The sequence below is a fragment of the Colletes gigas genome, unplaced genomic scaffold (genome assembly GCF_013123115.1).
Source record: "Colletes gigas isolate AHSC1104 unplaced genomic scaffold, ASM1312311v1 Colletes_gigas_Sc00009, whole genome shotgun sequence".
NCBI lineage: Eukaryota > Metazoa > Arthropoda > Insecta > Hymenoptera > Colletidae > Colletes > Colletes gigas.
In genome coordinates, this window is record NW_025106638.1 from 4,566,994 (window position 1) to 4,581,038 (window position 14,045).

The window sequence follows — 14,045 nt, forward strand, 5'->3', positions numbered from 1 at the left end:
TCTTGTTTGGAAATGTAAACGAGTAAAAGTGTCGGGACAGTCGAGGCTCGAAATCATGTACCGGTTGACGCAAAATCGGATTTCAAAAGCGAAAAGAGATCATCTGTCTTTTTTCTCGATTTCTCAAAGCTAGCCGAAGCACCAGCTAGACCTTATAATCCTCATACACACGACACACGACCCGTGCAGTGGGATGGAGATGTATCATGATCTGTTTTCCCCACCGTTATGCTAGGGACTATAGTAAATTCATCGTTAGTATTGTCGTTCTCGATGCACTAAATTCTACGCAATCTGGTCACACTGCTCCGTGCCTAGGAATGGAGATGTATTTTCGGTAAATAATATTGTGCTGACAACGAAATGTGTTTTAAAAGTGTGTAAAGAGTATCGTGTTCCACTTGATCTTAAGGACTTTCCACGGTTATACACTCTGGTAAGTAGAATTCAATTATTTTTATGGTTTTATACGTAAATATAACCTTAGAGTGGTTTACATTAATATTCAAATACAACTTTTGGAATTTAAATAAAAATTCTGATACCTTAAACGAGTAATAGACAATTATATTTTCATTTACTTTCCTGTATTAGATTTCATACCAAACATGTCAAGTATTTTTTAACATGTAGATTCAGATACTTTGATTGTTTTATAAAACAGAGTGCAATCAATAAACATGTATACTATCAATGTAACTAAATTATTGACTATGGATAATAAATTTATTGATTTTTAGTACAATATCTGTTAACTTTGTATTTGGTAACATGTTATTCGCAACATTAATATACTGTTATATTTTCTATTTTTTATTCGCTCCTACTTCTGAACGTTTCCTTAAATCATTTTCATTTAAAATGATATTGTCAATTTTTATATTAAGTTATGTGATTATTGCAATATTGTAGATAATCAAAGAGTCTTAGAGTACAAAATAATCTAAGTGCCAAGAAAATAATTTTTCAGGAGGAAGAAAAGACATTGCTGACTTTAGATTATTAACAAAATTTGATTCATGTTTATTGTTACGTATTACTAAGACTGCAATAACCTTATCATGTTACTGAGATCAAAAATAACAGTTACTCCAAAAATTCGTATGGAAAAATCATTAACAAAAACATCATTATTGTTTAAGTTAAAGATAGGAATCATACATGATAAAGAAAGAAAACATATGATTTAAAAAATATCGATTTTCATTGTTTTAGTTATAAATAACAATTATAATATAAAAAATTTCTTTCATTGATAACTGTTACAAAAATAAAATTTCCCTCGTGAACAATGATTATCAATAAGGAAAAAATTTGTATCACTCATTTGTAATTGTTATTTGTAACCAAAAACGTTTTAATTGAATTAATATATAATATATAAATTTGTGAAAAAAAAAATTGTATTTGTAGAAAAGCTTATATGTGCCACATCTTAGTTGTAAGAAGAATCAAAGGTACCATTTATTTAAATCTACAAGCACTGTAAGTTTCGAAATTACTTAACACGTTGCCAACTGCTTGAATAGTGCTCAATTATACGTTGGCCACCATGCGTTTTTGGCAAGCAATATGTAGTAACATTTTATTTAAATATTCAAAAGGTATACAAGTTACTTCAAATAATGAATAATGATTTATTTAATATTTTTTTAAATTATTTTGACTAGATTAATTTATGAATATAGTATCACTACTAACACTATTTTTGAAGCCATTATTATGCAAAACTACTTTCTTCTAAGCAATCTAATGCACTATCAAAACAAAACTCATTAAACCTTTATTGTTATGTAATATTGTTATTTGGATTTTTTTACAGTTATTCAACATTACTTAATTACTTATTTTTAATTATTAAAAGCTATACTTTCTGAACATTGGAAAAGTAACGAACTGTACATGATTCCAGATCAATGATGACTAGTAAAACAAAAGACAAAATGAGAGATTTTCACATAGAAAATATAAAAAACTAAAAGTATATATCTTTAATACGATCTTTTCATTTTTTATTAGGAGATATTTATTTCTATTAGGAGCAGTAATTTATTTTATTATATCTCGGGTAACACATTGGCACTTACATTGTTTTCTATGAAAATAACGCTTAACATATTGGTGATACTATTGTAGACGTATAACTATTTACAAAGATATATGTTATTTAATACTTGACTGTCGCACCAGTTTTCCCTGTTTAATGATATCCTCAACATTTTTTTCGAATTATAACATGATAAATACAAATATTGAATCAATAGAAAATGAATCAATTTGTATAAATACTTAAATTGCAGCATTTGCCCTAAATAACTTCTATTCATGCGCAAATATAGAAAAGTTAGAGGTAGAAAATTAGAAAGTAATAGATACGAAGACTTTTAGAAAATATCAAAAAGAAAGGATTAAATATTAATATTTTCTAGTCAACTTCTTTTTTTTTATCACTGATGCCTGATGTGTTAAATAATTTCTGAATGTGCAATTGATGGCTGTGAGGTATTTCTTTGAAAATTTCTTCAAATTTGAAGGATAATAAAATATTCATTTTATATTATTATTGAAAAATAAAAATAATAGAGATATATCTGTATATAAGGAATAATTATAATGTTAGGGACATAGTGAAAAAATACAATAATAAAATATAGGTACTGACACATTGTTGATGTTACATTAGTCTAGTTACAATTGAGTCTTATCAAATATTCACATACTAATATTAATTATTAATTACAGTCACCAGCATCTGTTAGAGTTACATCTGTGTTTATCTTTTATGTTAGTACTTGAAAGTTTGTAGTTGCAGTGTATATCTTTGCTGTAGGATGATATATTTCTGTTGTAGAGTATTTTATCGTCATATGTTTTCTTGTTGATATGATAGAACACCAGTGGCTTCCAATCATGCCACCACTAGGTAAATGTTGTAATTAAACTGTGTTTTAACACAATGATGAAACATTAATTATAAATATCTAAAAAGCTATTGAACTTTTGATGCTATATCTTCATAAACAGGAGTTTATACAAAGTTTCATTAAAAGTTGGTGACCCAAAGGACTTGCCTTCTTCTTATTAGCTGATTTTGGATTGTTCGTGTTACGTTTACATAGGTTGGTCGTGAAACTGTGACATCCATGGTGCGATCAACTTGTACAGTTAGATTAAAATCAGTTATCTCATTGGTGACTATAATGGTTCGGACGTCTACTGACAATCGGTCCACGAACCTTGTTTGCCTGAATGGCGTCGTTAGTGACTGTCTTGCTACTCAACTCGCGCGTATCCATTGCATCTAGATTATTGGTATATAACCATTTCGAATTCGACGAATAGACGAAGAATGCGTATCTTTAGGGCGTCGTATTTGTCTTCCACTAGCGAGTTCATTAAAATAACTTCGACTAGGATCGTTGCATGCATGTGAGGTGTGCGACCGTGCGATTAAATTTTTCCAAATCACTTGAGATTTGTGTGTTGTTAACACGTTGATTGTCGTGCCAGTTTTCTGTATCTAAATATATCTTCAACATTTGTTCAAATTACAGTGTGTAATAGAAATATTCGATAATTCAATGACGTATATGTTATTTTACAGCATTCCTAATTAAACATTTCATTAATAGTATTTTTCATTTTTTGAGTGGACATACTACTTGGGGAGTAGTAAAAGGATGTCAAAGAAAATCATGTTTCTGTGCAATCTCTCTTGTCCTATTGCATATAAAAATTTGAAAAAATTTAGAGACATTACAGATACCGAGATACCTATTGGGGAATTTTTTCAGATTTTTAAATTGGAAAATCAGGTTGTAAAAATGTCAATTATGTATTGAAGCAGAATTTTATTTATATTTTTGCAGTAAATATGTATTGTCGTTACTATTATTCTTAATTTCTTCAGATTTTTCGGTTTGGTACACCATAGCAAGGAAAATAAAAAACCAATTTTTTCGTCAGTTTCTACGTATAAGAATAATTTATAAGTCGAGTTTTTATACATTCTTTAACATTCGAATGTTTCGTGCACTGTTTAATATTTCTACACTACGTAAAATTACATAAGAATTGACAAAAATTAAATAAAGCTTGTCGAACGCGATGTGTTCTAACGTACCGACAGTGTTTCCAATGGCGTATACATATGGCGTATAACAGTAAAGCATCCAACTGTGGAATCCGTTGAAAGTTTTTTGACCATAAGTTCGAGTTCCTTTTTGGGCTTAACTATTTTTTTTGACATGTAAGTTACTTTTATATGAAGAGAATGACCAATAAATCGATTTTTACTTTTTCTATCTACGGCGCACCGAACCGATAAATCTGAAAACAATACCTTTGGTGAAGTTTCCGAAAGAGTTGATTCCTTACTAATGTAGATAATTTTGAAATATGTTTTAAACGGCGTTATTTTACAGTTACTCTCAAAATTGAGCACAATTATATTGGTAGTGAAAATCGGCAAGAAAATGAATTAAATCATGCATATTTGAAAGTGAGAATACAGTATAATAATTGTTAGTATAGTTTCATAGATAATTAACGAACTTTTCGGCCGATGATTTTAAATTTTCTTTCAAAGTATTTAAATATTTTATCGAGGAAGGCATTTTGTGGAAAAGTTATTAAATTAAACTCCGTCATGAGAATAGTAATGAAATTTACAAATATGACAAGGGGTTAAAAATGTTTAGCCACCACAAATTCCAATCATTCTTCTTAGGGAAAAAATTTCTAATTTTTTTAGCAAATTTTATATTAACAGGATTTACATAATCCATATATCATGTAATTTCTGGTGAAGGCTAATATTTATAATTTGTTTTGTTTACATTTGAAGTACCGAGCACATTTTCGAATATGTTTCGTAATGAAAGTAATAGGACGAATGTGATCAAATATCTCAGAAACGATAAATTTTTGGACAAATGTACCATAATATTTTTATACCCCGAATACATTATTCTATTGAAATGGAGCATATGAATCAGGCATTTCATTTATGAAATCAAAATTAACCTTTATGTTCCGGGGTTATGAGATCTCACGACACAAGGCCGGGGAATAATTTAGAAATTATCCCCCGATATATGGAAATCCTACTACTATGCAGTCAGACCACTAAGAACCGGTGGGGAGAATAAGTGGAACGAGCGGTCGATTTCCCTTGCCCCTCGCAACGTTTAGTTTGTTGGTAGTGCCTCAACATCTTATTTCCCAATAGTACGATTGAATCGAAGAGTTGCTAGATACGACGGTGATGGTGCTATTTTAGTTCGTTCTGTCTCTGTCACGCACTTGACAACAAGATGGCGGATCGCCTTTAGCGCCGATTGATCGTCCAGACTGATTGTAAAATCAGAATATTAATCCTTTACAGGACCATAGTCACATAATGTTTTATAATACATGTGCCTCAGTCTAATAGGTAAATTTGTGCAGTGGACATTTCACTAAGTTATACATTTCACTTGGTATTATTATACACTGACTTCTTAATAATTGAGCAGATCGTATAGCTATAGATCAGTCTATAAAACTTTTTTTTAGTAATAAATTTTAAAAAGCTAAAGTTCAGGTATCACATATTTACTTAATGTATTTAATATTGTTTCATTTTCAAGATGAAAGTTCCGAACGAGTGGTTCCTCACCAATTTTTATAATTTTAAAATATGATGTAAAAGGCATCACTTGCAACAACATTTTCCTTTACCAATAATATGTGATCGGCCTTAGTTTTAAAACTTTTTTCGATTCTAATTCTCCCTATACGTACACGTTCGCAGTAGCGTATACGTAAACTCGCGGCAGTCTGTATATGGCTTGTTTTTGTTTATAGAAACGGTGCTCTTATATCGAGTGATTTTTAGAGACGGACTTAATTTTATAAAAGAATAAAAGAATTGGACAGCCGCACTGTTTTTGTGGAAACAGAAGATAAGCTGCAGTGTTCGACTCACAAGCACTTAAACAGACGTATTACATATAAGGGAAAATTCAATTGTGTAGTACATTCTACAGTTTTTTGAAAATTCCCCTGAACTAGTAAAGGAAAAGGTTGCTCAAAATAACGTCTTTTATAACATATTTCAAAATTATCCAAATCGGTGAGAAAGCACTCTTTCGGAAACTTCATCCGTTTTCTCGTGTTATAAGTTTATGTCAAATTTTTAGAGCCACCTACGAAACTTATATGTGTGTGTACTGTCCATCCGCGAGAAGTTCGCTAGCGAAAGGAGTGCAGTTCTGATTGGTGTTTAGAATCCTACTCTAGTTTAGAGTTTGGCGAGCCCATGGCCCCATCACACGTATTATCGCTTTTGAAGTGCGCGAAGTACTCCTCTGTCCTTTGTACTTAGAAAAATGCTGGTTTTTTTCGATTTTTTTTTGTAAAAATTCATTTAAAACTGTAAATTATAAACATCCAGGTGGACGAACTTATTAACGTCGTACGCAAGAAGCATATACATATATGTAGTGTTGCAAGACTTTCTGATTGTTATCCCGTTTTCCTCCCGGCGCCCATAGTTTATTTCTCGAGTCTTCTCTAACCTAAACATCTGTTAACAATTAAATTATGATTCACTCGACAACAGGCCAAATCTTCAATCTCATATGAATAATAATTGATACTTTAAATGTAAATATCTTAAAAAGCCACAAGATTTTTGCAAGATTTTTTGATTGGAAATCATTCTTGACATGTAACTTTAAGCGAAGAAACTTGACGTTACATGAAGTTTAGTGAATAACACTACTATTTTTTTTCCGCCTTAGTAAAATACGAATAAAAGTTATGACACCTTAAAGAAATAAATACAAGAAAAAATTTAATGATATTTTCTGTTAATAAGGTAGGCACAAATATTTTTTATAATAAACTTTATTACATAAAATATATAATACTCTTTGGTTTCTCTTTTGTACAACGTCTCAGTCATGAAGTATGTATCGCGAATAGCGAGAGCGTTGGGAACTAACTTCGAACTCTCCCGTAGATAAGGAAGGGCGGCAATGTCGCTGCAAACCGTTATTTATCACAGTGATCGCAAAATCACTATCACGGTCATGATTCTTTCGTTTTGATTGTGAGTTACAGCATGACTCGTACATACTAGAGTAGGCTGTGACGACAGTGTCTGTAGACTGGGAATTAACATAGCATTCAACATGTTAAAATATTGTTCTACTATTAAAATAAAATGAATTTTTGAAATAAGTATCTTTAAACTCTTTGAACTCGTTTCTTTCATAATATTGTATTTATTTTTAGGCAAAGTTGATTAGATTATATACAACAGGAAAATTTATTGTTTCCGTTTTAATTTATTATTATATAATTTTGTTAAGTATGGTAATTCTTAAACCGTTCCCGAATTTGCAGGAAAAGATATCTTTCGTACATTTCATAAAGATATGATCCTTCCACCCTGCACCCTCTTCCCGCCCCCTTTCTTCGCCACCGGTACTATAATCCCTTCCTTGATCCTTCCACCCTTAATAGTACATTCAAATTCATCATTAAATATCTTCAACATTCAGTTTAGGGTTAAGCATTACACATTATACATGACATGTATTATATGTGGTGACAAATTGCATAATACTGAATAGATCAAAAAAGAAAAAATGCATAGTAATTATTGTATGTAGTTTCTAGATGCATACGTGTGCTTCATGTGTAAAAGAAAAACTAAATTCAATATTCTTTTTTTTTCCCACTATTCAGAAATTTTCATCAAAGTGAAACGATTTGTTATCTACATAAATATAGGGCTCCTAAAGTAGTAAATAAATATAATTGATTGAGAAATATGATGTCACAATAGCGAATGATTATTGTTGTTACTTTAGAGACGACGTACAAAATTTATAGCAAACTTGTATTGTCATCTCCAATGTGACATGCGAGTTCAAATTTTCCTTCTGAAAAATATAAAGATAATTTAAAAATCAAACGTAAGGGAGACATTTTTATATTTCTTTTAAAATGTCATAGTATTTTTGATAACCGTGTCAACTAATAAAAGTAATCTCAATTACATTCTTATTAATATTATTGTTTTGCTGAGAAATATGCCTGTCTTACTCTCTCAAACCCATTGGTTGATAAGTATAAGTCAATTAGATAATAATCATGGTCTCATTGATATGGAAGAGTTCTTTATTGAAAGAAAAAGACTTTAAAGGGACTCTTAAACTTTTGTAGTTTATTCAATTATATATATATAATTGATAAATGAAATAGATTTTGAATTTATTATTAATAATTTTGTTAATGGAAAAGCAAGAAAAATAACTATGTAGAAAGGTTGTACTTTACTAAGAGATAATTGAAATCCAAAATTTAATTAACAATATCTTTTTAAGAAACGAATCTTGCAAGTACCTGGGGACACTACAGAATTCTCTTGAATGATTATTTTTATATATAGACCTAATCAAGGATAAACTCGTTGATCTTAGAACCAAAAATTTGCTAGAATTGATACTAAAAAAGTCTGAGGGTTCTGATTTTTCTTGGAAATTTATCTCCATCTTGTAGAATGATCTGTGGAAGTCATCTTGTTTCGTGTGTTATGTCTGAATAAGTCAAGATTCTCAATACTGGTTAGAAAACATTCGATTTAACTAATATTTAAGGATGCTGTTCTGAGGGTTTTACGAGCTGCATTAGACTGATAAAAGAGGTTTATGGAAAAATAAAGGTTAAGAATCACTGGTCTATAAAATATGAATAATTTTTTCTTTGACTTGTAGTCTAAAGTGGAATGTGGATGAGAAAAAGTAATATTTTATTAACGGCTATTTGTCGTATTGTTTATTTATAATTAATTCGGTAGTGACTTTTTTTTGTACAAACAATAGTGTTCGAATATTAAAGTAAATATAAACTCGAGAGTAAGAAACAGATGCATGCATGCACAAACATATTAGCAAACATACCGGCGAACTTGTCACATTGAAGGGCAGACGTGCGCCCGAGAGAATAGCACGCACTTGTACACGCACAGATGTAGTGCACTCTATAGATAAGAATCGTATACGTACATTTACATAGGTAGTATCACCTTCAATGGATCGATAATTTCTAAATCTTAATACCGGAAAATTCATATTTCTCCATTATCGTCATTGATAAAGAGATTTTTACTATTTCAAAACACAGGAACACAAGATTTAATTCTACATATTCGCAACGATAACTAAGCGTTCTATTTTTAATTACAAATAATATGTTTGTATTTTTCTTACGTAATTAAATACAGAAAAAACGTATAATTGTATAATTATATTATGGATAAGTATGGAAAACGCATATGAAATCCATGACCTTTTAGTTTCTCATACCTTATCCAGTCTGAAATATTTCATCATCTTGTTATATATTATTTTATTTATCGACCATTATGTGATATTTTTAGATTCTTTTATTTTGTATTGCCATTGTAATACTAAAGAAAGTCTAATTTTGAAAACGAAGACTATTTCATAGAAATTATTCTAAAGTTATAACGAATTTATAATGATTTTGTTATAAAAATCAATTGTATTGTCATAAAAAAAAAGTATGTCCTGCCTCTTCATTTCGTCTAAGTACCATTTCTTTTATAATATTACTCAATACAATCAGTAAATTATTACTAAAAAGACGTCTTTAGTACTTTGTCTCGTGAAACGCAAATTTTTAAATTGTAAATTTGTGGTTACACTGTTATTATTATGCTATCAATATCATATTTTCTTATTCATGCATGAAAATAAATAAAAAGTTATTTTAATGAGAAAGAAATATAATAAAAACATTACATAATAACCAGATAAAAGCAATATAATACAAGCTCTTTAAAAACCCCATGAAGATAATAATATTTTTTCTCGGAAGACGATTTTAACGAAATAAGTTCCAAGTCCCAAGTAAACAAATTTTATTGTATAGAGGGAGAAATTAAGCAAGTACCGAAATAATGTTCATTATAATACATGCAGCACAAATTTTTTACTAAAAAAAATTATGCACTGATTGCTTTAAAAATCAATTGTTGTATTGCTTTGTATAATTGAATTGCAAATGCAAGTTAAAATATTCGATATATAGACGTCACACACAAAAGTAAGTGGTGCATTTGATCGTTAATCATTTGAGTAATCGGTAATTATTATTCGGAACGCAGATTTAAAAAATCGTTTAATTTTGAAAGTGTTTTTTATAAAATACCTTTTATTGTAATCATTTTACTATTAAGATTGTTAAAAATTCATCAATAAGAATGTTGTTTTGTTTACTCGAATGTTTTGTCAGTAAATAGAATTTAATATTGCACTGAATTTCATTCTTGATAAATATTTTCGAATTTCTTTATACAGTTAACTTTAGGAGAGACTTTTCGAGTGTCTGAATAATAATTATAAATCAAATTTTGATTATGGTTGTAGGTACTTGTAAACAGAAATTAAGCAGTAAATTGTGACTGTAATAGAAAATCTATTGTCAATGTTAAATTATTTTATTTTATGTTTATATTTATACGAATCGACAGTGGAAAGTGGAAATGAAATTTTTTAATAAAGGTCCGTTTTTAAAAAAATGTAATCTAAAAAATGAAATTCAAAAATTCGATTTGATTAATGCACCTCCTTACAAATTATTGCTTCTATCTGAGTTTCCATTTATAAAAATCGACAGTAGAATAACCTGTTAACCGAAGAATTGATAAAAACATTATAGCGGTGTTTGAAACTAAATTGTGCAAATTCGAAATGTTCCCATATGGCCAGGCTAAGTTTTAATCGTATTGTGCTTTACTTTTAAATATTTCTAAGATGGAAATGTTGTTATACCAATTGGAGTTGTCTTTCTGGTTAATTTGTTTTCTATCAGCATTATTACTTTATTTACATGTTCTATTATATTATAACGATGGTACACAATAAAATTGAATATTAGAGAGAAAATAGAAAAAGAGAAACATTAAAAAGTTTTAGTCCACGCAATTTTGTATGATGACAACAGAAACAAAATTTCCAACATTTCCCAAACTCTAATACTTGTTTTCGGCTAATTTTTTCGCTAGAAAGCCTGTGTACCTACGTTATACGAGACTCCGGCTGATACAAACAAGGATTGTGTATGTTTGTGGGCGTGCGCGACGCGAGAAAGAGGGAGAGAGAGAGAGAGAGAGAGAGAGAGAGAGAGAGAGAGAAAGTACAGTGTCTAGTAGTTGTTGGATTATGTACCGCGTTGTGGAAGGGTTATTGCAATTTGTTTATCGCATTATGCAGGAGTTTACTGTATTAGTATTTATGGAACATTTGTATGCGTTAAATACAAGTCTAACAGTAATTCTCCATTTTACGGATGTGTCTACAAAACGTATAATCGTCAAGTTCTGAATATAAATTATACTCGAACAACTTATTTATCAATCGTCTGAAATTTTTCCTGTTTATGATTATTATTTTCCACAGGAGTTATTTAATGTCGAACTGTTATTATTTTTCACTACTTACCATTCATTCTGAAATGTGAAAGGGTCTTTTCGTACGTACAACTGTGAACCGGATCTCGATGAGCGCATCAGCAGCACCGTGCCCTCCAAATCCGGGGGAGTAGCGCCGCTCGCGGGAATAGCCCACCAGCGGAGCGGTACTCGCTCTGCCCGTTCTGTGCGCCAACGAAATATCTTCGTCTAGACTGAAATATTCTTCGGGCACCGAACCTACAAAGTAAGTTTCCGACATTCTCATCTGCTCCGATTGGATACAGTTTATATTTCAGCCATCGGTTTCGCGAAAATCTGAAAAAAAATATTAGTTTGTGTCCAATTTCTCGGTCCTCTACATTTTACGTTTTACGATCTTTTGTATCTATCTATCTATCTATCGCTAAATTATATTATATATACGTGTATATTTATACGTATGCGTTACGGTATATAAACGTGTGTATATGCATATCGTATTCAAGTACATATTATGTATCCGTACACATTTCTGTAACAAATGTAGGCACATACGTTTCTATCGCGCACGTATACACACACACGCGCGCGCACTAATTTTCTACGTATGTATATATGAATTTCATGCAGTTCGTCGAAGAAATTTTCGTCGATGTGTCGTTGGAGAACATTTTTTAATCGAAAATATTAATACACGTGTACGTGGTAACATATGCATGCGTATGCATTTCTATAAAATTATCTATAAAAAGAAATATTCCATTTTATTATACCAATTGGTATTATCATTCGTTCCCCCTACTTGTTGTTTAACCTTTTTTTTGTGCACGGATTTGATAAGTGGCGCATTTTGATGTCACGGGGGTTGCTTTGCTTTGTATACGTTTTTACTTTGAGGAAGAATCACGAAGGTGATCGTGTGTTTGTATTAGAACGAGCGACATCGATCGAAACGATTCCCGTTTCAGAATTTCGCGTATATTTACGATATTCGAGTAAGACGGATTGTTTTATGGTGTTTGTCAATGTGTGTGCGCGACTGTTCGTAACGCATTCAAGTATCAAATATTATTTTATAAGAGGCCACAATTGGTGGGTAACCAAATTTTTGTCAAAAAATTTTCTGACGAATCTAGAATGAAAAAGAGTAGACACTTCCGAACGTTCGTGACAATGCGTATTATTTATTTGAATATTTTATGTTAAAGACCAGAAAATATATTTAGGTTTAATATGTGTTTGTTATATTTTAATCATCATTTTGTTCATAATTATTGCTACTTATCATTATTCCTATAATTTTCTAAACATTACGACTCGTTATCATGTTTATATCGTGAAAAATCATTTTGTGACAATCGTGTTTATGTGTGGTGTATATTGTCAGTGCTTTATAGGAACACATATTATTTTACATTGCTATCAATTTCATAACATCAGCAATGATGCAACATTCAGAAGTTAGTTTTCTACAAAATTTGAAGTATTTTATCATATCAATGTATGTAGTAGCATACAATTGACAATGAATTTTTGTGCAAATGAATGATTTTTAGAGCACATTGTAAATGTAATAGTTCGTGATTTTATTGCAAAATTTCAACAGAATTTTGTAATTTTTATATAAAATTATTTATTTGAAAAATTAAATAAATTTGGTAACATTGTCAATATGGATTGCAACTAAAAGAAATAACTTTCAGTGCCGATGTCGTTACTTTGTCTTTAAATTCCACAATATGGAGTTACGACTTCAACAAGCAATCTGTTACAAGAGAAAAATTTAGCGTTAAGGTAGTTTATAGCAGTGCTTTTCAAACTTCACCTTGCTGTAGACTCCCTTTCAAATTGTAGACATGGCACAGTGATCCGTAACCTATGACTGGTTAGCAACATACGATTGTTTAGCAGAATTATTGTATCTTTTAATCCTCGTCAAGTAATTTAAATCATATTTCTAATAATATAAACAAATGCATATCGTGTACAACACAAATGTGCACTTTTTTTCAACAGCATTCCTTATTGCTTATTTCAACGCATTGTGTAAAATTGAGTTCTATAATTATGTGAAAAAGAATATAAGTCCAAGTAGATATTTATAAATATGACGATAAGTATTAAACTGGTTTTTTGTTTTATTATTATAAGTAATCATAATAATAATAATATTTGACTGCTAATCATAGAGACAAACAAAAATTAAACATAATCTGAACAGATATGTATAATTTTACATAGAAGTATACAGGGTGCATCATTTAATTCTTTTACCTTAATTTTTCTTGTAAACTACATGTTGTATAAAAAATTGTTTCGAACAAAAGTTGTTTGGTATAAAGAGGAGCATATACAGCAACAATTAATCTCTTGCTATTGTTCTCTTTTATCAAAATACGAAGGTCACCTTGAGTTTTTTAACTAGAATATGCAGCATTTAATCATGCCATCCAAAAATATTGAATGCAGAATAAAAAATTATTAGGTGCATGGGATCAGAAATTAATAGTTACAGAGATATTCTCCAGTAAAGAATGGTAGAATTTTTGTGTATAAAGATTTCACACAATGCTTG

General features: G+C 30.2%; 1 protein-coding gene across 5 annotated transcripts in view; it reads left to right on the top strand.

The window, feature by feature from the left end:
- Positions 1–301: 301 nt before the first annotated feature.
- The window catches only part of LOC122397370, a 53,027-nt gene continuing 39,283 nt past the window's right edge, over positions 302–14,045 (top strand). For 3 of the 5 annotated variants that reach the window (XM_043396492.1, XM_043396495.1, XM_043396496.1), the window contains exons 1-2: positions 316–436; positions 11,542–11,735. The gene's annotated coding sequence lies outside the window, so the exon portion shown is untranslated. Of the gene's footprint in view, positions 437–11,541; positions 11,736–12,086; positions 12,169–14,045 lie in introns of those variants that run through there. The other 2 variants (XM_043396493.1, XM_043396494.1) reach the window with 2 other exon arrangements.